Raw genomic sequence first — 23,109 nt, forward strand, 5'->3', positions numbered from 1 at the left:
CATAATAGTAGGGCGTGTTCCTCAAAATATATTTTATTGAGTAAGACAAAAGCTAGGTGAAGAAATTAGCAATTTGCTATGTGTATTTGTGAAATAAGAGGAAATGTTTATATAAATAAGTATATTTATATGTACATGTACATATAAATCAGTGATTCTCATTGGTGATTTTTGCCTCCCAAGAAATATTGGCAATGTCTGGGGGCATTTTTGAATTGTCACAGCTAAAGGGTTTCTATTGACATCTAGTAGGCGGGGATCAAGGGATGCTGCTAAATATACATAATACACCCAATGCCCATATCTCCACAACAAAGAATTATCTAGGTTAAGAAATCCTGGATAGACGATATAGATAAAGACCGAGTGTGTGCATTAGCCTGGGTATATATTTGAAAAGGAAAAATCATGAAAATAGAGAAAGGATCACATCTCAAAGAAGAAGAGAATTGGGTTGCAGAAATAGAACAGATCCAAGATTTATATTAGACACCGTGTAAAAGATTTGACTCTGAAATTGTGTGTCTATTTTACCTTATTGCCAGGAGAATGAACTTACAAAAAGAGAACCCTAACGTTCCCCAGCATAAAAGCACTCAACGCTATGCTATGACTAGCCCACATAACCACACAAAGAGGAATCAGGGACTCTAAAACACAGATGTTGACTACATAGTCTCAAGGGGGAAAAACCTAAAGACAAAAGAACAGAAAAAAAAAAAATTTTATTTGTTTCAGTTATATTTTTGATGGTTGTCTTGGTATTTTATTTTTAAACTCTTTGGTGTATATTGTAGGATTTTTTAAAAAAATTAGTAATTACGTGATGTCATTGAGAATCAGGATTTGGGCATAGAAGAAAGAGATACAGATAAAATATAGAAGGTAATTTAAAATACTTTAGTCCTGAATTGAAATTGGGAAAATCAGTACAAAATCTAAAAAAGATTTATTTTCTAGTTTTATTCTCTGAAAGCCTAGAAGTAATAATCAATATAGCAGCAATGAGCATTCTTAGTACCAGATCGTGGTCACTAAACATCATATTCTGGGAAGAATAGGTGATTCCTAGTCTGAAGAAAAAATGTACAATACAGGGATAAAATATTCAGTAATAGTAGAAAGCAGGAAACTATCAAAGCTACATTATGTTAAAAGGTACAAAATACAACATGAAGAGGCTCTCACTGACCAAGCATGGAACAATCAGAACATAATTACAATGAGTCAAAGCACAGCGTATTTTAAACAAAATAATTCATCTTTGCCCAATACTAAAAAATCAACTATTCTGAAAACTAACAAATAGGAAAAAAAAAACAAGCATTCATACTGCTATTGCTATTGCTATATGAACTGTACATCTAGGTAACAAAATAGTTGAAAATAGATCAGATAGACAAAAGGAAGCCAAATAGACAAGCAAAGCTTCTTTTTGTAGTTGTATTTTAGATAATTACTAATCAACAAAGTAAGACACAAATAGAATATTGCTCTCCCTATTGAACTAATCATAATTCTAGACAATTAGAAAAAATATGAACACTGACAGGGATTTGATACTAAAGATTTTAAATTTTTAGATTGATTATGGAACTACCATTGCTTTTTTTTTTATAAAAGTCCCCTATTTTAGAGTTATATGCTTAAATGTTTATGGATGAAAGAATATAACATTAGAGATTTGCTTGGATATAATCCACAGAGGGGAGTGGAGAAGAACAGCTAACACAGACTGACAATCACTGGAAATGGGCAACAGGGTAGGGGTTTCAGTATACTCATCTATTTTTATATAATATTCAAAAATTTTATAATGGCAATGTTTTTTAAAACTTAAGAACGGATGAAAATTAGAAAAGAATGGATGTTCTTTAATTTCTCGTCACAGGAGGAGCATTGGCAGCAATCTTTCTGGTGCAGATGTGAGGACAGGAAGCATACTTTGAGACATGCTCTGTTTGAGTCCTGGAATATCCTCAAAGAAGTTCGCTTCCTCCCTACTCTGCACACTTGATGCTCAACCATCCTGATCCAATAAGAAATTGTACGAGGAGATGCTGCTGCTTCACCCCTTCAGGTCAATGCCCACTGGTCCTGGAATCCGCTCATTCTGATAGATGCTATAAAACAATAATATCAACTGCCACTTATTGAACAGCTTCTGTGGGCCAAGCTGTCTTGTAGCTCTGTCTACAATAAAAAGGCCACTAATGTTCCCATTCCATAGTCATGGAAATAATAGAGAAATAGCCACACAGCTAACAAGCATCTCACTCAGGATGTTGACACAGATCAAAGAATTCTTGGCCTTGGCACAGTAACAGATCCACACGTGACTGAGTGGCTCGGGCTAGGATTTCCCTGTCTCTAAGCTCATCAAAATTATTTTATAACTTTTCGTGCTAACGATCATCCAACTAGAATGTACGTCAGAGACACCTGGGAAATTTGCTTAAAATGTAGACTCCTGGGAACGGGAACACCCTGAGAGATTCTGATTCCATATGTCCAAGGACCAAGGCCCAGGAATCTGCATTTAGCAAAAGATTCTGGTGCAGATGGTCTGAGAACAAAACTTTAAGAAACACTTCCCAAATCCATCACAGTCTTAGACTTCAAATGTTATAATCTGATCCTAGACTCTTTGGTTCCTGGCAACACACCCCCTTAAATGAATAAGCAGTTACTCAAGAGCTTCAGATTGTCTCTCTGCTCCTGTTCTTTCTTCTGCCAGAATAATATACTCATCATCTTCACAGTTGTGATAATAAGTACACTAGAACGAATGTTCTGGGGAGTGCAAAGGCCATACCAACATTTACATGCCCTTCCTCAGACTGGCCACCATGCGCTGAATTCAAAACGACAGAAGCTCAGCACTGTAATTTACCATTAAGATCAGCAGTGTAATCCTTTCCGTTCAGCTCAGTTTCTATCATAACCAAACACTTGCCAAGTGCCGAGTGTTGGGACATGCAGGCACTACAGAGAAGAACAGGACACAAGATTTTCTTTGGAAACTGTCTAGAAGTTTCTTGGTGATCAAAACCTAAGCAGGGCTTGGAGGTCTGCCAGACAGAGGACAGGGGAATTTCTGTGTTGAACGCAAAAAGCAGTGGAGTCCCAGAGAGGCCCAGTGACCTGCCCACGGTCATCTGCTCTTTTGTTTCAGACAGCTCAGAGGAAGAATGAGTTCAAGTTCTGAAGGAATTACATAATATACCTGTGGTCCTTGAAGCCTTCTGCAGCCTCCCCAGGGACTCCGGCTTGTACTACATAACTCTTCTCACAATCCAGTTCATTTTTGCTCAGGATTTATCAGCCACAAAAATGAGTTTAACCTTTGGAGCTTCAGTTTGGCACCTCCTGCGTTTCCACCCTCAAATGTTGTCTCCCACCCCATCTGGCTGTGGCAAGACTCCTTCAAGGATCAGACATCTCTAAAATTAGGCATCGGCTGAGATTTATGCTGATTCTCTTGATTCAGTCCAGACTTGTCAACGTCCCTGGAAGCAAGCAAACCGTTCCATAAATTACTGCAGCCTTTAACCAACCAAACTATTTTTAAAGGGTGGTCTATATCAAATGCAATTAAATCTGAATTGTTGCCTCAATAACTCTTGCCTTCTTTTTTTTTTTTCGCCCTGTTCGCTTACATCCTCAAGTATATTTCGCTTGCACTACATTAAAAGCACCGTTCATCACTTTTTCAGCCTCTAGAGAAATGCTAAGAGTGGTGACATTTTTTGTTTCTGGAGGTGTGGAAATAAAGTCTCAGCACACCACTCCTGTAAATGCACCCTGGTTGGGCACATCCTCCTGATCCTGACTCCAGAAAACATTCTGGAGTGAAATAATGGAGGTACCTAGCAATTGAGGTTGGGGAAGTTCTAATGTCTCCATCTGTTTTGGTGATTCTGGTTTGCACACATGTGGGTGAGTCCTCTGTTACCTGACTACACTGTGGCCACAGGGTTCGGAGTCAGTCCTAGACAGAGCCAGCCTCCACATGCACCCTCTCTGGAGTTCTCCCCTGCATCTTCTATACTGGGGCCATGCAGATGGAAGAGCCCCCCAAATCCCTTCCCTTTTTGCCCAGCCATTGTCCAAAATATCTGAAAATAATCTGAGTTGTCGCAACGAGAGAGGATGTATTTAATAAGGGATCTGGCTTCTCCATTTTTTGTCATTTGATGGCTGACAGGTTTGAACCACACTCCTCCCTCTTCCAGTACATCTGGGCAAGCTGAAAAGAAAGTCTGGGTGTCCCCTCCTTGGGACTGGTGGGAAATTAAGACCATGAAATCGGCCGTGCCTGGGACTTTCACACTAGCCTCGTCTGTTAAGTATAATAAAAACCCAGGCCAGTTTCCTTTCCTTGTTTATCAACTTAAGAAGTCACTTCATACCTGCTTGAGTGGGTCAGCTCTGCTCTCCCAAGAGACCTCAGTAATGTGATAAACATTCCCAGAGCTTCTTGGTGTCTATGGAGCTTCATCACTCCTACAACCAGATCACATTTTAGATGGGAGCCCATCTGCTTTTGCAGGTGACCAGAACAATGTGTTCTTCCTCCCAGCTGAGATCAAAATTCCTAGCCCAAACAGGTCAGTGAGAGACCCTTGGACCTCTCTCACAGCAGCTGGGAACCTACGTGATCTCCACACACCAATCACCTTGGGGTTGGCTGAAGCTCCAGTTTGCATTAGTCAGAAACCATAATCATGCCCTGTCCACAATCTTTTCTGCAATTAGTCACCTACGTCCTGACACCTAAGCCTTCTCTGCCATTGGAAACCATCCATACCAAATCATTCTCTCTGGCCACCTCCAGCCCAGTCCTGCCATCAGCTCAGAATGAAGTAATAAGATGCCCTCTTTCAAGATGCTGTATTGCCATCTACCAGAAAAAGGTGGTAATAGCTATTTAAATCTATGGTGATTAAAATATGGACAGCTCCCCCTGGAGTTGTGCAATTCACAGACTACAAAACTATAAGTGGAGGCCCTCTTCCCACTAAGGCTACTCCTAGTCCTTCCCTGAATTTCAGCAGAGACATGAGCTCATACCAAACTAGCAGCCTGGCAAGACCCAGGCTTTTTTGCCATGTGGATCTCAACACCATCGTGCAGAAGGAAGGGGGGTGGTTGTTGTACCTTCTACATCCCTCAACTGAAAGTTCATCATCCAAGCATTTAGTTCTTCCCCATGGGGACTATCAATATTTTGAGTGGCATATTCTTTGTTGTATGGGACTAACCCTTACTGTGGGATACCCCAGCAACCAGTGCAAAGTAGCAGGCCATTCTCTAGTTATTGCAGAAACCAAAGGCACCCCTCCCATTTCCATATGTGCACTAAAATGATGGCATCCCTTCTCTCCAGCACATGCACAGTTGAAGGCCACATGATGATCTATGTGCATCTGCCACCATCTCTAGACTTGCTCTTTGGGAGGGTAGCTATCTCACCTTCCACAGATCTACATTCCCCAAAGTGCCTATCATTTAACCTGAATTGAAAAAGAGCACAGACCAGTAAAAACAGAAAATCAGAACTCACAGTTGCTCATAGGGCAATTCAAGTTCTCCTCTTCCTTTTTTGCTGGGGAAGAGCCCAGGCTAGATCACCTCTCCTGAAACTCAGGACGCCTTGTCCTATACCTGTCCTTGCAATTGAAGAGCATCTGCTTGTGCCCATTATTGCTCTCATCACTCACAGCATTAATGTAGATCATTATAAAATTGCTCATATCACCTCATTCCCTCAATACAGTTGTCCCTTATCCATGGATATATGAGTTATATGAAAATAACCTCTCTCTCAAAATATCTTATTGTACGTTCAGTTCTTTATTTAAAGAAAGCTTTACAGCTTCTCTTTAAAATATTTGAATGGCCAGAATCACTACTTTTGCACTTTGGACCATTCTTAAGTAAAGTAGAGGTTATATAAGTATAACCCCTTGAATATAAGTACTACGATTCCACAAGAGTAAATCTCATAACTGTGACTGCTACCAAGTGACTGATGGGTGGGTGGGTAGTACATACAGGGTGGATACATACACCCGCAAAAATTGACAGTGGGAGATTTCATTATGCTACTCAAAGTTGCATGCAATTTAACACTTACAAACTGGTTATTTCTGAAACTATCCATTTAATTCTTTTTGGACTAAGGGTAACTGATTCTACTAAAAGCCAAACTGCAAATAAGAGGGATAAGAGGGTACTCCTATTACTGATAAACAGGTGGCCTTCCCCCCTGTGCCTAGGGAAATGGATGACAAATGCCTTCTGCATGGGAAATGAAGAATAAAAAAAGACACACACTGACAAATAGAAACCCTGGGTCTCTCATGACAGAAACAAAATTGGGGAAGTTGCTGCATCAGGAGTTCTGTCTTACCTTCTATTGCAATCTTCTAAAGTTTTTAAATATTTCTGTTGAATAATTAGGGCTGGCTGAGAAGGGCTAGTTATCTACCTATCAATGGTATTCCTTGATAATTGAAGGTTCTGTTCTGATACCCACTCTCAAGAGAAATGACCCTCCTCCTACCTCAGTTATCAATCTAAGTCAAAGGATGGCAAAGTATAGCCCAAGTCCAAATCTACCTTGCCAACTGTTTTTGCCTGGCCTGGAGCTAAGAGTGGTTAATATGATGTCAACTTGGCTGGGCCACGGTACCCAAATATTGGGTTAAACGTTATTCCAGATGTTTCTGTGCAAGGGTTTTTCTATGTGATTAACACTAAAATCGGTGGGCTTTAAATAAAGAAGATGACTCTCCCTAATACAGGTGAGCCTCATCTAGGCAGTTGAAGGACTGAATAAAACAACACTGACCTCCCCTGAGCAAGAGGGACTTCTGCCAGCCGAAGACCTTCAGACTTCAACTGCAACATCCGGTCTTCCCTGGGTCACCAGCCTGCTGGCTCTGCCTGCAGAGTTTAGACTTGCCGGTCATTCATAATTGCATTAGCTCATTATTTAAGTTCAATCTCTATTTCTGTATACACATCCAAATATTTCTGTTTCTCTGGAGATTCCTGACTACCAAAATGGTTTCTACTTTTCGTAATGGTTTTATTTTAAAGGATTATATAAATACCACATAACGTCCTTAATTTTGCCTCATGGACAACAAAGCCTGAAATGTTTACCATCTGGCCCTTTAAGTTTGTTGTTATCAGTTCAAAGCCAACCATCTCCATTCTACTCGCCTTGCCTGGGACTGGCAGTGACATAAGTCTGGCTAGTAAGATAACAGGGAAGTTCTTCTACGGACTGATGGAAAAGGCTCATTTTATCCCAAGAAGGAATAACAGGAATAACCAAAAGTGATGGCTGGGCTATTGCAGCCATCCTGCAGGCCTAAGGTAGGCTGGCCTAAGTCCATGGCCACCTCCAAGCAAAATGATGGAAAGGGTCCTCTGTGACATCATAGGGCTGTAGCAGCAATATACTATGTCAATGCTTTTTGCTAGGCAAAACAACATATCACCTTAATTTCTAAGATGCTTTGAGTTAGAGTTCTTATTAATTACATACAGCTAAACACATCCTGATGAACGTGAAGGGCCAGGGTGATTTCATTTTCAGTCCTGATTAACTGGTGACAGAGCTAGACAAGTAGACTTTCTCATCTAAACTGAGAAGACTAGCATTTCTAGCAGTGAGCCAAAGTATAGTTTTTCACGAATGGACTGAGAGTAGCTAAGTGGATTCAGGTGATTTCATGCTAGCTGGTGTTTTGAAGGAGCTGTTGTATAACAAATAAAGACGGCACCCACCACCCATCTTTCTTGCATTTATTTTCCTTTTTGTTGAATCTCAAAGGGACCTAATCATTGATATTTTCCCAAGAAAGAAAGTCTTATAAAAATACCAACTGTGGGCTTGGGATGTAGCTCAGTGGTAGACCACTTGCCTAGCATGTGTGAGGCCCTGGGGTTCCATCTTCAGAACTGGAAAAAAAAAAAAAAGCAGTATTCACACAAAGAGGAGGCAAACCATACACCCCCCTGATCACAGTAGGTTTTGTGGTTGTTATTTGTTTGTTCTTTAATAGGGCAAGCAATTCAATTTCACCAGCTACTGCTGCATGGAAGTTCTAATAAGCAAGATCTTCCTTTTCCCTTGACTGCTCGGCCTTCTGCATGCCACAGAGTCCTGCAGTTGCTAGATGGTTACCCTCACTGCAGCACCCCCTAGTGGTTGCCACTTCTACTGCACCCATTTCACAGGTGGAACAGAGGAGGTTCAGCAACTTTCCACAGACTCTACAAAGTATGGCTCACTGAAGCCAGTGCCATACAAAGAGCAGAGAGATTTACAAGATCCCTCATGCCCCAGCTGCCTCCTTTTGGCTTCGTTCCTCAGATAATTACCTCCTGCCCTCCCAAAAGTTGTCCACGAGACCCCACCAGCCATGCAGGTGACTCACTGTAACTCCTCTCTACCTGAAGGCTTCCATGTATGAGTCTGAGACTCTCACCTTTTCCTTGGGATTTGATTGGCTCTCAGTCATTTTTGCAGTACCAGAAACTAATGGTGAATGAAAACATTTCCAAATAACCTGGTTTACAGTTGTGGTTTTATTTCAAATTATCTAGAATTCTCTGTCATTTTGAGATGTGTTAGAATTGGAGCCATTCTTTAGAAATATGGATCCAAGTTTAAAGAACCATAAATCCCCACACAAGAAGAGCCTCTGGTTGTCATTCTGACTCCAATCCCCCACTCAACAGTAATCCTTCATCTCTGCTTTGGTCCATCCAGAGCTCATTGCTAGAAAACTTGTCCTAGCATTGGAACAACATCTTTCTTCCTGTGCTCTTTACCCACAGGTTGTAATTCTGCCCACTGGTGCCTCCCTGAACAAACACATTTCCTCTTTCACACGCCAACCCCTCAGATATTTTAAGACTGCTGCTTTGTAACCCAGAATTTTCTCTTCCTCATGCCAAGCATCTCCAGTTCCCTCACCCTTAAAGCAAAGGCCTGGGTCCAAATCCACTCAGGTGTCCAATCCTTCCTTTCCAAACACATTCTCCAAGAAACAAGAGCAATTTAACTGGACATTAATATTCCCCCAACTTCCCTGAAGCCCATATGTTTTGTAAATTTCCATTGAATAGCACTTTCTTTTTATTACTCTTTGGAAAGATACAAATAATTGTACTCCTATGAGTCTATTCATTTGGATATAGTCTTTCTAGGAAATCTTTGCCTCCCACTGACAATCAGGGTGGAATCAAGTTGCCATATCAAGGAGCCCAGTTTTCTTTCCAACATGAACAATGAGGTTGTTTTTATGTAGGCCCATTCAGCATTGTCACGGCTATTTAAAAATAGGTAAATACTCCAATCAAAGATACATTGAACATGAATGATAATACTGTCTTCATCCTAAGAGTCCCTGTTAGTAGGAAGTCATTGAAGGCAGGGCCACTTGGTAAAGATCATAAGCCAATAATTAATCAATCAATAATAAATGTTGTAGATGGACAAAAAATGTGGCATATATACACAATGAAATTTTACTCAGCAATAAAAGAGAATAAAATCATGGCATTTGCAGGTAAATGGATGGAGTTGGAGAAGTTAATGCTAAAAAAGTTAGCCAATCCCCAAAAAAACAAATGCCAAATGTTTTCTTGGATATAAGGAGGCTGACTCATAGTGGGGTAGGGAGGGGGAGCATGGGAGGAATAAATGAATTCAAGATAGGGCAGAGGAGTGGGAGGGAAAGGAAGCAGGCAGGGGATTAGCAAGGATGGTGAAATGTGATGGACATCATTATCAAATGTATGAAGACACAAATTGGGTGTCAACATACTTTATATACAAACAGAGATATGAAAAATTGTGGTATATATGTGTAATAAGAATTGTAATGCATTCCGCTGTCATGTATTTAAAAAATAAAATCAATTAAAAAATAATGATAGCATAGAGTGGAGTCAGAACATAGGCAGGTCTGATTGAATGTGTCCCGAATTTCACCCTGTGGCTGTGGAGGTAAGGCATGCATGGGCAACATGAGGCCATACCTACTAAGTGCTGACACAGGGAGCAGGCATCAGTGTAGATGGGAAGAGAGCCCACAGATGCCAGGAGCTCTCTGCATGGACATTGCTTCCTTTACATCTCCAGCAGCTTGACCTAGGAACCTTGGTCCATGCAGAAGTGAGAGACGAGCAAAGTCAGACCCTCACTCAAATCCTCTTAGATTGGAAGAGAAAAAGACCCAAACAGAACTTCAGGGTTAAAAAGCCCTCTTGTGAGTAGTTCCTGGAGCTAGAAAGATGTCACTAGCAGTGAATATCTGAGCAGAGTGGGGAGGGTGAAGTAAGAATGTGTGGCCTGGGAGGGACAAGGTGGCAGAGGGGGCTGTGTGTGGCCAGGTTCCAATGTGTTCTGGGGGGAGATATCACACGCACATGCATTCACACACACACACACACACACACACACACACACACACACACACACAGCCTGTTTCAGGACAGGATGGTGTTCCTTGGCTGAATGAGGATATCAGGCCAGGCCAAGTGGGGACACTTACTCCACTCCAAAAGCCATGGCTTCCTCTGTTCTTGACCTTCTGAGTTCCTAGAATGAGTCAGAAGTAGTTTTAACATTTCTCAGGCCAGCACTTCATTTTGAAGGTGAGGACCTGATAGTCCTGGAAGGTTATAGAATATGTCTAATATGCCCAATAACCTGAGGCTTCCAACTTCAGCTGGGAAAAATCACAGGCTTTGATTCTCAGCCCAGTCCCTTTCCACCAAATTCCACCCTTTGCCACACCAGTTTCCCCCTCAGGCTCCTTTTCATATCCCCCAGTCTCTGCAATCTCACCTACAGGAGGGTCTGGTGCACACTATCTGAACACTGAATTCAACCGTATTTTCTAGAAGCTTGTTAGACTGACATGACACAAACTCACATGGGAAGGGAAATGGGCTTTGTGCATAAGTAGCTATAAATAAAAGCCCCAAACTAGTGAAAGTTTCTAGATCTCCTTTTTATTTAAATGTTCCTCATTTATATGCAACCAATTCACAAAAGCCCACACACCAATCTGTAATGCACCTGGTCTTGGGAGAGATTGCCAGTTTGGTAGTGTCAGGCTTTTTTTTTCCCCCCACAATAAAAAATGCACAAGTTCATGTCCTTAGGATACAATAGCTCCTTTTTTCAAAAAATTTAATCCCACAAACAAATAGTTTATTAAATTTATCAAATGAAATGGACTCTGTTTATTCTCTATCTTCTAGCAATAGCCATCCAGGTCTGCTTAGAGAACAGGTATGTCAGATGCTGGCGTCACATCACACTTGGACTCTCCAAACCTATAATAGACTGCAAGGGCTGCGATAACAAAGTACCACCGACTAAGTGGCTTCAACATTTATTTTCTCACAGTTCTGGAGGCTAGAAGCCTGAAGTCAAGAGTGTCACCAGGGTTAGGTTCTTCTGGGGCCCCTCCCTGACTTATAAATGACTGTCTTTTCCCCATGAGTTCCTGTGTCCTCATTTCTTTTTATAAGGACACCATCCAAACTAGATTAGGGTCTACCCCACCGATCTCATTTTAACTTAATTACCTCTTTAAAGACCCTTCTCCAAATATAGCTATATTCTGAGGTTCTGAGAGGCAGGGCTTTAACAAGTGTGTTTGATGGGCACAGGACTCAGCATATAACTCTGGGCATTGTTCCCACCTCCAAATCCATGTCCTCACATGCAGAATATACTCACCCCTTAACAACAGCCCCAACAATCTTAAACTCCTTCACCATCAATATACTCAGGCCTCTACCTAAAGCAGCTCTTAGGGCTGGAATTCGAAGAGACAGAGAGGGATTGGAGTAACTTGCCATTCCCACCTAAGAATGGAGCTTAGGCCTGGCATCTAACACAGAGGAGGCTTCTGCTACCTGAGCATGCCCATCTGTCTGGAGAGGTGTGGAACTCTCCTGGGGACTCCACCACTCTGAACAATGTAAGGAAAAAAGTCTATTTCTCCCAAGATGGCTATACAAAACATTAAGGTGAATTATTAGGTAAAGGCCATCTCCTGTTGCCTCTTGTTCCAAGGGAGCTGATCTCTTCTGTTCTAGAAAAGGAAGAGAGAGAGCTGATTCAGCGTTCCAAGGGTAAAAATAGCTAAACGGACAGCTTGAGCGAAGCTTAGCAGCTCACCTGTTTGTCCTGTTATCTACTGCACTAAGGAGGCTATCAAGGCCTACAAAGTTAGAAGCCGATGTAAAACCAAGGCTCTGTGTAAAAACCATCTACCTGAAATTGAAAAGTGGTGGGGAGCACTCTTGTGTTGAAAATAGACAGCTGCTTCATGGGCTTCTCTTTGAACAGCTGCCAGGGGACGGGCAATCAAGGGGAAGCCTCAATGGCACTGGGAGCTGTCAGGGACTGCATGTGGAATGCTCACCCTCAGTGGGATTCCAGCAGATCAAATCCCAGGGCAAAGGTTGGGACTTCCCATCCCCATTTGCCAGCTTTTCAAAGTTCAGCATGCACTTCTGGCTCAAGTTGGGTGCATTTGCAGGTCAAGTTCATTTTCAGTTGTGCAAGACTTAACCTTTTCTGTGAAAAATCACATTGATGTTGGATTCACACCTCTCTGGACACTTAAGATTTCTGAACCCCAGACTTTGAATTTAAAATTGGGCTCTTCAACCTTGCTCACCCCATGCAAGCAGAACTTCCCAGAAGGAAGAAAGGAGCGATGGAGATGGCCTGGGAGTCCCGCACCTGCCTCTGAATGTCTTTTGATCCTCTAAAAGGTCACAATCTGCAATCAGTTCTACTAAAGTTTGAATTAGGGATTTGACAAAGGAAGAGGGAAATAAGGCTTAAGAAAAATACACACATGCACACACGTGCACACACACACATAAGTTCATTTTTAAGAGAACAAGAGATAGCTCGAGAATAGCAAACAGGCCCCACTTTGCCCGTATTTCAACATTATTTGATCAGTCTGTCATGTTGACAAAACAGCCCCCACTAAGGGCAGACACAGCACACAGCAAGCACAGGCGGTGTGTTCGATTCCTGCTCCCTTGCAAACTCTGGAATGCAGGAAGACTGCACAGTGGGCACATGTGGTCTAAAAATGCTAGGCCTGCCCCAACTCTGTAGGACCCACTTCCCAGGTGACAGGAGCCCTGAGGCCTAGGCCCTGCCCAGGGGAGGGGCCGGGGCCTCTGCCTGTACCCAGGCTAATTACCGGAGACCCCGACAGGCAGCTGCTGGGCCTCAGCCCCCATTTGTGAGCGCGTTGCAAGGAACTGGTTCTAACTTTAGAACTACACTCTAAACTTTGATCTTCCAGCGCTGCTTGGCTTTAGGCAAAACATAAACTTGAGAGCTGCAGCATGTTTTTTAAATCTTACTCCCCTGGCAGTTTTTGAATAAGGACAGGAATTATTTTCAAATGAGAATCTTTGCCTGCATAACAGAGGCTTCCAAAATTAAGCAAAAACACATGGCAGCTCTTATTATTAAATTTCCCTTGGAAAACAATGGTTTAAATTAGGGGGGGGGATAGTTTGATAAAACTTTGAAATGTGAAGCCTGAAGTTTAAAAAAAAATGCTTGTGTGTGTGTATGTGTGTGTGTGTGTGTGTGGGGGGGGGAGAGAGAGAGAGAGAGAGAGAGAGAGAGAGAGAGAGAGAGAGAGAGAGAGATATTAAATAACATTATGGAGTTTGTGTGGCCCTGCCTTTATTAATCTATTTAATCTATTTCTGCCAATGTTTAAAAAATTGAATGCTTGGGGTCTGAAATTTTAAAGCTGAAAATCAGGTGCTAAGGGGTTTCCTGAAATACACAGAGATAGTACCTGATTAAAGTATCTCCATGTAAAGCATGTTTTCAAGAAAAAAATAAAGAAGGTAGTTTTTAACTATATCATAATCTGTACCTGTTTCCATGTAGCATTCGCAGGAACTAGAAACCTTCTATCAAAGTGAGCTGAGTTACAATAAGGGTCATTGATAACTTCTATCATCAAAATAAAGCCCAGCTCAGCTCTCCTCTTCTCCCCAAGCCATTACCAGAAAGAAATCTGGGAAATTGTACTGCCTTGGCACCTTCACCCCAGGCACTGTTCAATCCTTCTCTCCCCTCAAGGAATGAATCAACCTACCTTCTTGATGAAGCCCTTCTGATCACCTCATTAAAAAGTTTCCCCATTTCCTCATCAGTCCACAGGCTTATCGTGTGGATCACACACTGGGAACTTACTTCCTGCTGGATATGGTTAGTGATCTTAAGAATACGACTCTTCTCAGCTATCTTAGAAGACCCAGAAGGGCAGGAACCAGCTCTTTCCTTTTTTTGGCATCTACATTGGGACTAATCTCAGTGCGCTGCACTGGTGGCTGGGTTCTGTGTGAGGACTACAGGGGGACCACAGCAGGGTTTGGTAATGATAACAAGTTATCTTCTAGCATCACCCAGAGTAAACCCTGGGGAACAAACACCAAGGAAAAAAATGTACCCTGGTGGAGGTTGAGCAACCAGCTGGGCTCACGCTTGAGTGGCAAATACCACTCTGAGCCCTCAGCGACTCAGCTTGATGGAGAAATGAAAGGGGATGAGGGAGCCGTTGTCCCCACTCTGATTCTGCAAATGATGTACTTCGTTACTTCTGCTGATTCTCATAATTCTGCTCCACCTTATTGCACTGGCCTGTTTTTTAATCTCCTCTGATGATTTCTGGATGGTGTATTGCTGGTCATAACAATATCCATCCCTTATGCGTATACCCACCAGATTCCTGGACCGTCTTGCAGCATTTTTGAAGCAGTTGTGGGAAAACAAGAACATCATTCACAAAACTTTATTTATGCCACTGAATTCCACTTTGGAATGATTTCCTTTTCAGTTATAAAAAAAACTTCCTTTTCTCTTTCAAATAGCAGATCCAATAAACTCATTCAACATTTTGGGAAGGGATTGCATTGCCTGAAAGAAACAGGTGGTATTGTCATTTCAGGCCGTGGTGTTCATTGTGGTCCCTAGACCAACATCATCACCTGGGAGCTTGATAGAAATATAGCATCCCGGTCTCCATCACACATCCACTCAGTCAGGATCTACATTTTAACAGGATCCCCCGAGATTCGTGTACATATGAACATCAACCAGAGCATCGCATAGAGTGCTTTCCCCATCAAAAAGCTTACGCTGACAATCTATCACTCCTGCTCTGAAGTGCTCAATCTAGAGATTCATAGGATGGGCTTCCCCATGGTTTTGTTTTGTTTTTTTGTTTGTTTGTTTTGCTTTTGTTCACCTTTCAAGTTCAAGTTCACCCAAGAGAAGTGATTTAAGGCAAGTGAATTACTCATGCAGAGGTGCCCCAATAAAGGTATCTCGTCCTTCCAGTGGGGAAACTACATTTGAAAGTGAGGAAAAGAATGAACCCACACTTTGTAGTCTCCAGGACAATATACACACAAAAGTCCCCTGGTCTTGAGGATGCTAGGGCCGTGGCAGGGCCATTCACCTCCCTTATACTTTCTGGGTCCAGGTTGGGGAGGCAGAGTCCTTGCAATGGCAGACTTTGGCAGACACTCAGGAGTCAGAAGATCACCTTCCCAAATGGGTGACTACATCCAGCAGGGTCTGAGAGCCAGAGGAGGGAGTCAGGGAGTCACTGAAGGTGAAAGGGCAGGTTGATGAAAGCCACTGGGAGAGAGAACAGAGCCAAGCCCATCGTGGGGCTGTGTGTGGAGGCAGGTGCTTATGCCAACAGCATTGATCTAAAAAGGCAAGAAATAAGAACAGTCGATTGCTTTCATTTATCTGGGGGTAAGAGGCCATAGTCACAGTCAAATGATTTTTGCCACCTCACTCAACTCTGCCTGCATAGGCCCTGCAGCCACACATGCACCGCTATCGTGAGTTCCTCCTGCCATCTTGGGGACCTCAGGAGTTATCTCAAATGCATGAAGCATCAGACCATTTCTCATTCCATTCTAGGTTGCAGCTGTACACTGATGCTCACATCCTTGTGGTCGTACAACAGCCCCATAAGCTACTTCTAAGACCAAGGAGGAATGCCTAGCCCCCACCCTGCTGTGAATTATCTGTTAGAGACACCCCTTAACTAGCTGTGAATAATAATGGGTAGAGAGTTTAGTGAGACCTCCAGAATCCCCTCCCATCCTCAGAAACACCTGTGCCATCAGCTTAACATTTCCTCATAGGATCCATCTCTCTGCTGGACTCCAACCTCTTACCATAATTTGCTTTTAGTCCCTCCCCATTCCTGCCCTGACAGGTAAGCAGACATGTCAGTGTGTGTCTGTCCCCTAACCCTGGATATGTCCTCAGTTCTTTCTCCAAAAGGAACAGGATGGAAAAGGCAGAGAAAGACAGAAATAGAAACGGGTGTTGGGGGAGAGCTGTGGGGGTCAGAGTGTCAGGGACACGGGCTCCTGACGCAGCCAGATCTCACCGCGACAACACCCTGCTCCAGTTGATCGTTTGTTAATAAACCAAGTAAAATAACTTTAAAGTAAACTTCAAGGGGAACATAAAGGGCCAGCAGCCTGGGGGAATGGCAGCAGTTCTACCCACTTTCGTTCATTTATTCAACACCTAAAACAGTGTCTGGCATAGAACAGGCAATAAATATTTGCAAATGAATGACCAAATGAATGCATGAATTTAGCAAACACAGGCTTAGTGTCTGCATGTGCAAGTCTTTATACTAAACATTAGAATGCAGCAGTAAATCAGAATCCAGCCCTGCCCTGACTGAGGATGGGACAAAATACCCATGATTCTCATGGCCGAATGTGATATTAATGCAAGCAGGGGTCAGGGAGATACTGAAGAAACACATAGAGAGGCCTGGTAAGGACCCCCAACTAGGGGCACAAACACTGAGTCCGAGAAGGTGGGAGTACCTGCTCAGAGGAGCACCTCCTCTGGTCTTTTGAGGCATCCCCCTGCCTAGGTGGGCAATGGCTGTGAACATCATAGACTCACAACCCCAGTTCCTAGTACTGTGGACTGGGGCTGGAGCTGAATCACCTCTCTTCTTGGGATAGCTGGACTCCAGTGCCAATGGAAATACACAAGGTGGGCAAAAGAAACACAGAGCTCTGAGGGGAGGAGCAGAAAAGAGGAGAGGTCATGGCAGCCCAGATTTCAGGGACCTTACATTTTAAACATGGAGAAGAGGGATAAGGCAGATCAAAGGTGGGGTGGGGGCAGTTTACAGAGAATGCTGGAGAATGACTAGGGTAGGGAAGCGGCTTTCACGGCAAAACCAGGGGAATTAGACAGGTATCTGCCAACATCTACTGCTTCAAAGAGAAGCTCAAGAGTCATCTAAGTTGTTTTGTACAGAGAATAAGACGGAGTTTGGTAGGGATTTCACTGGGTAATGGGATAAAAATTTAGGCACTGCTCATTCTATTCCAAGGCTCCCTTGCAGCCGTGCTTTGAGCTGGGGGAATGGTGCTGTGGTACACATTTGTGTTTGAATGCATGCCAGCACACACTCTACAGGCTCAGAGTTCTTTCATGTCCAGGGGAAAAGAGGTTCCTGTTCTTATATATTCTTTCATCCTAAATCTGAAGCACTTAATAAGAAGCCAGTGTTGGCAAAGGCTGTGCATGTGTGTGTGTGTGTGTGTGTGTGTGTGCGCGCGCACGTGCGTGCACATGTGTGTGTCCAAGACAAATGCACATCTCTGCTTCAGAGAGGAATGGCCTGGTGTTTTTTCCATGAATGGACGACAGGAATTTGATGAAGCATTTGCAACATTAAATGTGCTGTGGGTCACGTTTTAACTTACATTGTTCCCCAGTCTCTACTTTTCCTTTTTTCCTAACCCACCTCCATCCCACTACACCTGCCAAATCCATCCAGGCTTGCAAGAGGTCTGATTTGGGGTCCCATAAACTGGATCAGGTGGAAATAGCAATTAATGGAACCAGACATCTCTGCACCTCTTCTTCCTATTCCCAGAGTGCCTCATGTCACCAAATTCCAAATCATTCCAAAGCAGAAGATCAAATCCAAGCCAACCAAGGCCATTTGAAATGTGGACACATGGGGGCAGTTAAATACCTTAGCAGTTTCCCTTGTAAGATTTGAAGCTTTAAAAAGAGAAACCAATAGCCAGCATTTCGAAGGAAAGGGTAACAGGTGTGCCCAGGTGAGCCCCAGACAGCTGGGTCTGTGAAAGCAAGTGCTTATGCAGGTGCGATGGCTTTTTAGGCCATATGTCCAGACACAGGATGCAGAGAAAGGAAGGAGACTGTGAATAAGAGAAGACAGGCCCATTCAGCCATCCGCGCCTCATTTGCCTGCAGGTACGCAGGCAGATCCATGAGTGGAGAACAAGAACAGAGCAGATGGGACTTTCCACTAAGAAGCTGCTTCCTACTCCGAGGCTTGCAAAAAAACACGGGTAAAACGCAACCAGGGAATTTTTAGCCTCAAAACCAAGGGACTGAAATGCCAGGATCCATGAGGAAGAAGGATGGCGAAGATGATTAGTGAGAAGGATCTGAAGAGCAGAGGGCTCTAGGAGGGGTGTAGGTCCTCAGGGCACCGGTACCTTGCTGACTTCAATGTTGCAAGGCCTCGGGCCTCGGTTCTGTCCCCTTCTCCTCACCCACACTCTCTGGGTGGCTTCCTCACTTAAGTCCCATGGCTGAGCACACCATTTAAGCACTGATGGCTCCCAACTCTAAATCCCCTCCCCACCTCTCTTCTCACCTCCAGACACAAAAGCCAATGGGCAGTTCAAAGTCTAATGGAGCTCCCAAAGTTAATGCATCCAAACTTGAACTCCTGATTTCCCACTGGGCTCCCAAATCTCTCTATTCTTCTCTCCCCGACCTCAGAAAATGACCCTACCCAGGGGCTCTGACCCAAACTGTGGAATTATCCTTGACCCCTGCCTCAGAGTACATTCCACTCCCGATGCTCCCTGCATCCACCAGCCGCCTGCGTGAGGCAACACCTCTCTTGCCCTGAAGACTACAATACTCTTGAGCTTATTGCCCTGGTCCCATGGTCGCCACTGTTTCCAGTCTCCACACAACGGCACAGTGAATTTTTAAGAATGTAAGTCAGATCAGCCTACTTTCTTGCCCCAAACCTCCATTAGTAGTCATCACAACTAAATGAAAGCCCACAGACTTACGTGGCCCATGACCAGCCTGACCCCCCACCCCCGTGGCTCCAACCTCATCACCCTCCACTCCCTCTTATCTCCCAGTGATGGTACCTCCAGGCTGCTCTTCAGAGCCCACCACCTTGCCCCTTCCTTGGCATTTGGTACGCGGGGTTCCACCTACCTGCACAGCTTCACCTCATGTATTCTGCATTGCTCACACCCTGCGGCTTCCAAAGGGAATCACATGTCACCTCTGCAGAGAAACCTTCCCTGCCACAGGTTCCGAAGATGAGCCACCTCCATCCACCCCTGCCTTATCCTCTCTTTCCTCTACCTTATTCTGCTTTTCTTCAAACCGTTCATACTGGACATTCATCATATTTGTTTGGCAACCCAGTAGGTTTTGACATTCTTGCTTTGTTGGGGAAATTTCACGAGTTCCTGAGGCAGGAGCCAGTGCCCTGTGTTTAATAGCACTCTTCCCAATTCACTTCTACTGGGAACCTCAGAATGTGACCTTAATTGGAAACTGGTTCTTTGAAGCTATAACTAGTTAAGAAACTTAAGATGAAATCATCCTAGGTTTAAGATGGGCACTAACCAATGACTGGCATCCTTATAAAAGAGGAGGTTTGAACACAAAGATGCAGATATGTCAGAGGAAAGACCAGGTGACAATAGAGTCAGGGATTGCAGTTCTGCGGGCACAAGCCCAAATAAGTCTTAGAGGGAGCATGACCCTGCTTACTTCTAGCCTCCCGGCTGTGAGAGAATAAAGTTGTAAGTTAGTGGTAATTTGTCACAGCTGACTTAGCCAACTCATACAGGAGAAAACTCATTTATCTAGATGCCAGGGAACCAGGGCACAAGCAGGAAACCCAGATTCCCTCAAGAAGATGATCCTGCATGAGACTTCCGCAGGGGATCTGAGCACCCAGTGGGAGGTCACCCCTACCGTTCATGGATTCCTGGGGTAGACCTTAGACATGGAGAAGCAGAGCAGAAGTCATCTCTGAATGTCCTGTCCAGGTCCCTGACCCACAGAGTCCACAAGCAGAATAAAATCATTGACCTTGATAACGTTGGGATGGTTTGTTATACAGCAACAATAACTTCAACAAAAAACAAAATCATTCCTCTATGATGGCTTGGGGAAGATGGAGAGAAGAGATATATTGAAGAAGGCCTTTGTCAGAAAGATAATGGGATGGTTTAAAAAGTTGGATCTCAGATTTCCCAGGGTCCCATCAGAGACCCACAAACATGAGGTCCTTCAGGATACGATAAAATCTATAGGAATCCTAAACATTTAGAATATTTCAAAACCTTTGGTATAGTGTACTTGAGAGGATCCTGTAGTGATTGACAGTAGTGATTGATAGCAAATACTGACATTGTACTGGGCTTTCCATAGTCACAGTGCCATGTGACCCTCCCAATATCTCTGCAGAGCAAGGATTATTATTCCCATTTTACAAATGAGGCCTGAAGAGCATAGAAACTTCCACCCTCTTTGAACCCTAAAGAGACTTGAGGTCCCAATTGCCAACGATCCATCTCCCCAGAGCAGTCTCCGAAGGCTAGAAAGCTAAGCGACCTCCACAATCTCCTTTCGTGATATTTTAAGGCCACTGCCAAGGATAATGTTGTCACAGAGGCAACTTAGGGTAGTTACCAACGTGAGAGAAAACTCTGGGTGCCTGCAAAGCCCACGACCGGAAGCTCAGAGCAGCAGGTCATAAATTATTTTTATAAAAGAAAAGGCCAAGCAAGGGGCTGTTTTAACAGCCGTCTGGCATCTCTATCCTGCAGTCTGAGCTGAGTTTGTACTAAATTTCATGCTTCAGGGCAGAAATTCATACCAGAAAAAAATGTTCTGTGGTGCATTTTTGTGCAGTTGGGTTGAGCCAAGATTCTGTTCCAATTTAAATTAAATGATGCCTAAGCTGATATACTATAAAAGATATCAATAAGGAAGCGCCAGTAAATACTGACAGGCTACCCACAGGGTGCTGAGCACCACTAGAAACCTGCTAATATCACTAGAATGAAAGAAAATGGTGGCCTTTGAGGTTGGCACAATCCATTCTATAAGCTAGAGAGAATTGTCAAGCTCAGAGCAACCCAGAAACAAATGGTCCTTGTAAGGCTGCTAATCCATTTAAAATAATTAGTACCAGGTTATTAATTTGGCACCCTCCCAAAGATATTACAAGGGACTGCCAGATTTCATGAGAATGTAGACAATAATAGAACCACCCCCCCAAAAAAAAAACCCAGAAATCTAAACTTCAAGCAAAACATCATCTTATCTCACTGCTTGCTTCAATATGCAGATGAGAAAAAATTCAGCTCATGAAGATTTAGGGACTTCTCAGGGAGATGTTAGTTCACTGAAATGGTTGCATAGAGCTCAGTGCTCACAAGAAGAGAGGGTGGGTCTCTACCACTCAAAAGTTAGATGGCATGTGGCCAAGCCAGTTCCTCTCACTGAGACTCAGTTGGTTTCCACTTCTCTATAATGGAGATGCTGATGTATCTCACCTCATACTCTTGCTGAAAGAAATAAAACAATGGATGCAGTATACCTGATATACAGTAAGTGCTCAATCACATTTAGCTGCTGCTGCTCTTTCCTGGAATTATACGGGCAAATTTTGGCTGAGACAGGATGAAAATCCACGTCTCCAGGCTCTCTGGCTGATCTTCATATCATGCCACTTTAACAGAAAGAAGAACATTTTTAGCCTATATCCCTGGGTTTATGTTCTTATCATTCTGTATAGACCACATATAGGACACCAACGAGCACCTCATAAGTTGAATAAAATATAAATAAATTAATAAAACTCTTGTTGTTGTTTTTTTCAAATAAATGTTCAGAACCCATCCTGCAACCCCATGCAGAATCCATGAAACTGAAGGCAGTTTCCCTTGAGACCAACAATTTCTGGCTAATTAAAATGAATGTTGTATCGATGAAAGATTATTTTAAAATGGCACTGATAGTGTTTAGACATTGTCATAACATCAGCCGGTGGATCACTAATTTGCAAATTTTACTAAAGATCTTGCCAATTAAAACCCCTTCTAGACACTCTCAAACACACTGTGGATGACAGCTGATAGACCACATGGTAAAGACATGATCACATTAAAATCACACAAGCCTGTTCTCCCTGGAAGGGCTGAGGGAGAGAGACGGGGCATGTCCCCAAAGCGGGTGCCACCGACTCAACCCAGCCAAACTGTCAGAGGAAGAAAGCAAATCTTTGGGTTTTATTTTACCCTAACTGCTTTCCAAAACAAACAGTGGAACTTCTCAAAAAGTCTATGGGAAATGATCATCCTGCAAAATTGTTCCTGTGTATCTCTTAGGGAGATGGCCAAGACAAGTGAGTCTCGGCAGCAAACTGAAACTCACTAAGATACAAGTCAGTTTGCCTGAGGCTTTGGTCCAGAGCCCTCTGGGGACATTTGCTCTTCTCCAGTGGTTGCAGAAGGGGCCACAGTCATGATCAGACTGTCTTTAGGAAGTCACCTCAGTTAATAGCTACAGCGAATTCCTATGAAAGTCAACTCCATAAACTCCATCCAACAGTGGGTCACCAGGGAAATTCTTCTAGATTGGAAGTTAAGGTAACATTACAAAACGTATTTAAATGGACAGATTCCATACGCATTGGGGGCCTGCCATGTGCATGGTCATTGATTAATCACAGCAACCCTATGATCTCCAAAAGATAGATGAAGAAATCAGGACTCAGAGATGTTGTAGACCTCCCCATCCCCAGACACACAGCTGCTACCCAGTAGAGCAGGGATTCCAAACCCAGTCCTGTCTGGATCCAGGACCCTGGTGCTGGAAACACACAGTGAGTCTGGCCTTATCCCTCAGGTGTGCGATCTGCCACA

The 23,109-nt window shown here is 43.4% G+C and overlaps 1 long non-coding RNA gene across 1 annotated transcript in view; it reads right to left on the reverse strand.

Annotated features, from left to right (window-relative positions):
* The window catches only part of LOC124075841 (uncharacterized), a 47,125-nt gene that overhangs the window by 4,003 nt on the left and 20,013 nt on the right, over positions 1-23,109 (reverse strand). The window contains exon 5 of the long non-coding RNA XR_009224515.1: positions 3,227-3,509. This is a non-coding gene — a long non-coding RNA (uncharacterized LOC124075841). The remainder of the gene's footprint in view (positions 1-3,226; positions 3,510-23,109) is intronic.

This window comes from Marmota monax, unplaced genomic scaffold (assembly GCF_021218885.2).
Source record: "Marmota monax isolate L192 unplaced genomic scaffold, Marmota_monax_Labrador192_F-V1.1 WCK01_AAM20220418_F8-fsc00088, whole genome shotgun sequence".
Classification (NCBI taxonomy): Eukaryota; Metazoa; Chordata; class Mammalia; order Rodentia; family Sciuridae; genus Marmota; species Marmota monax.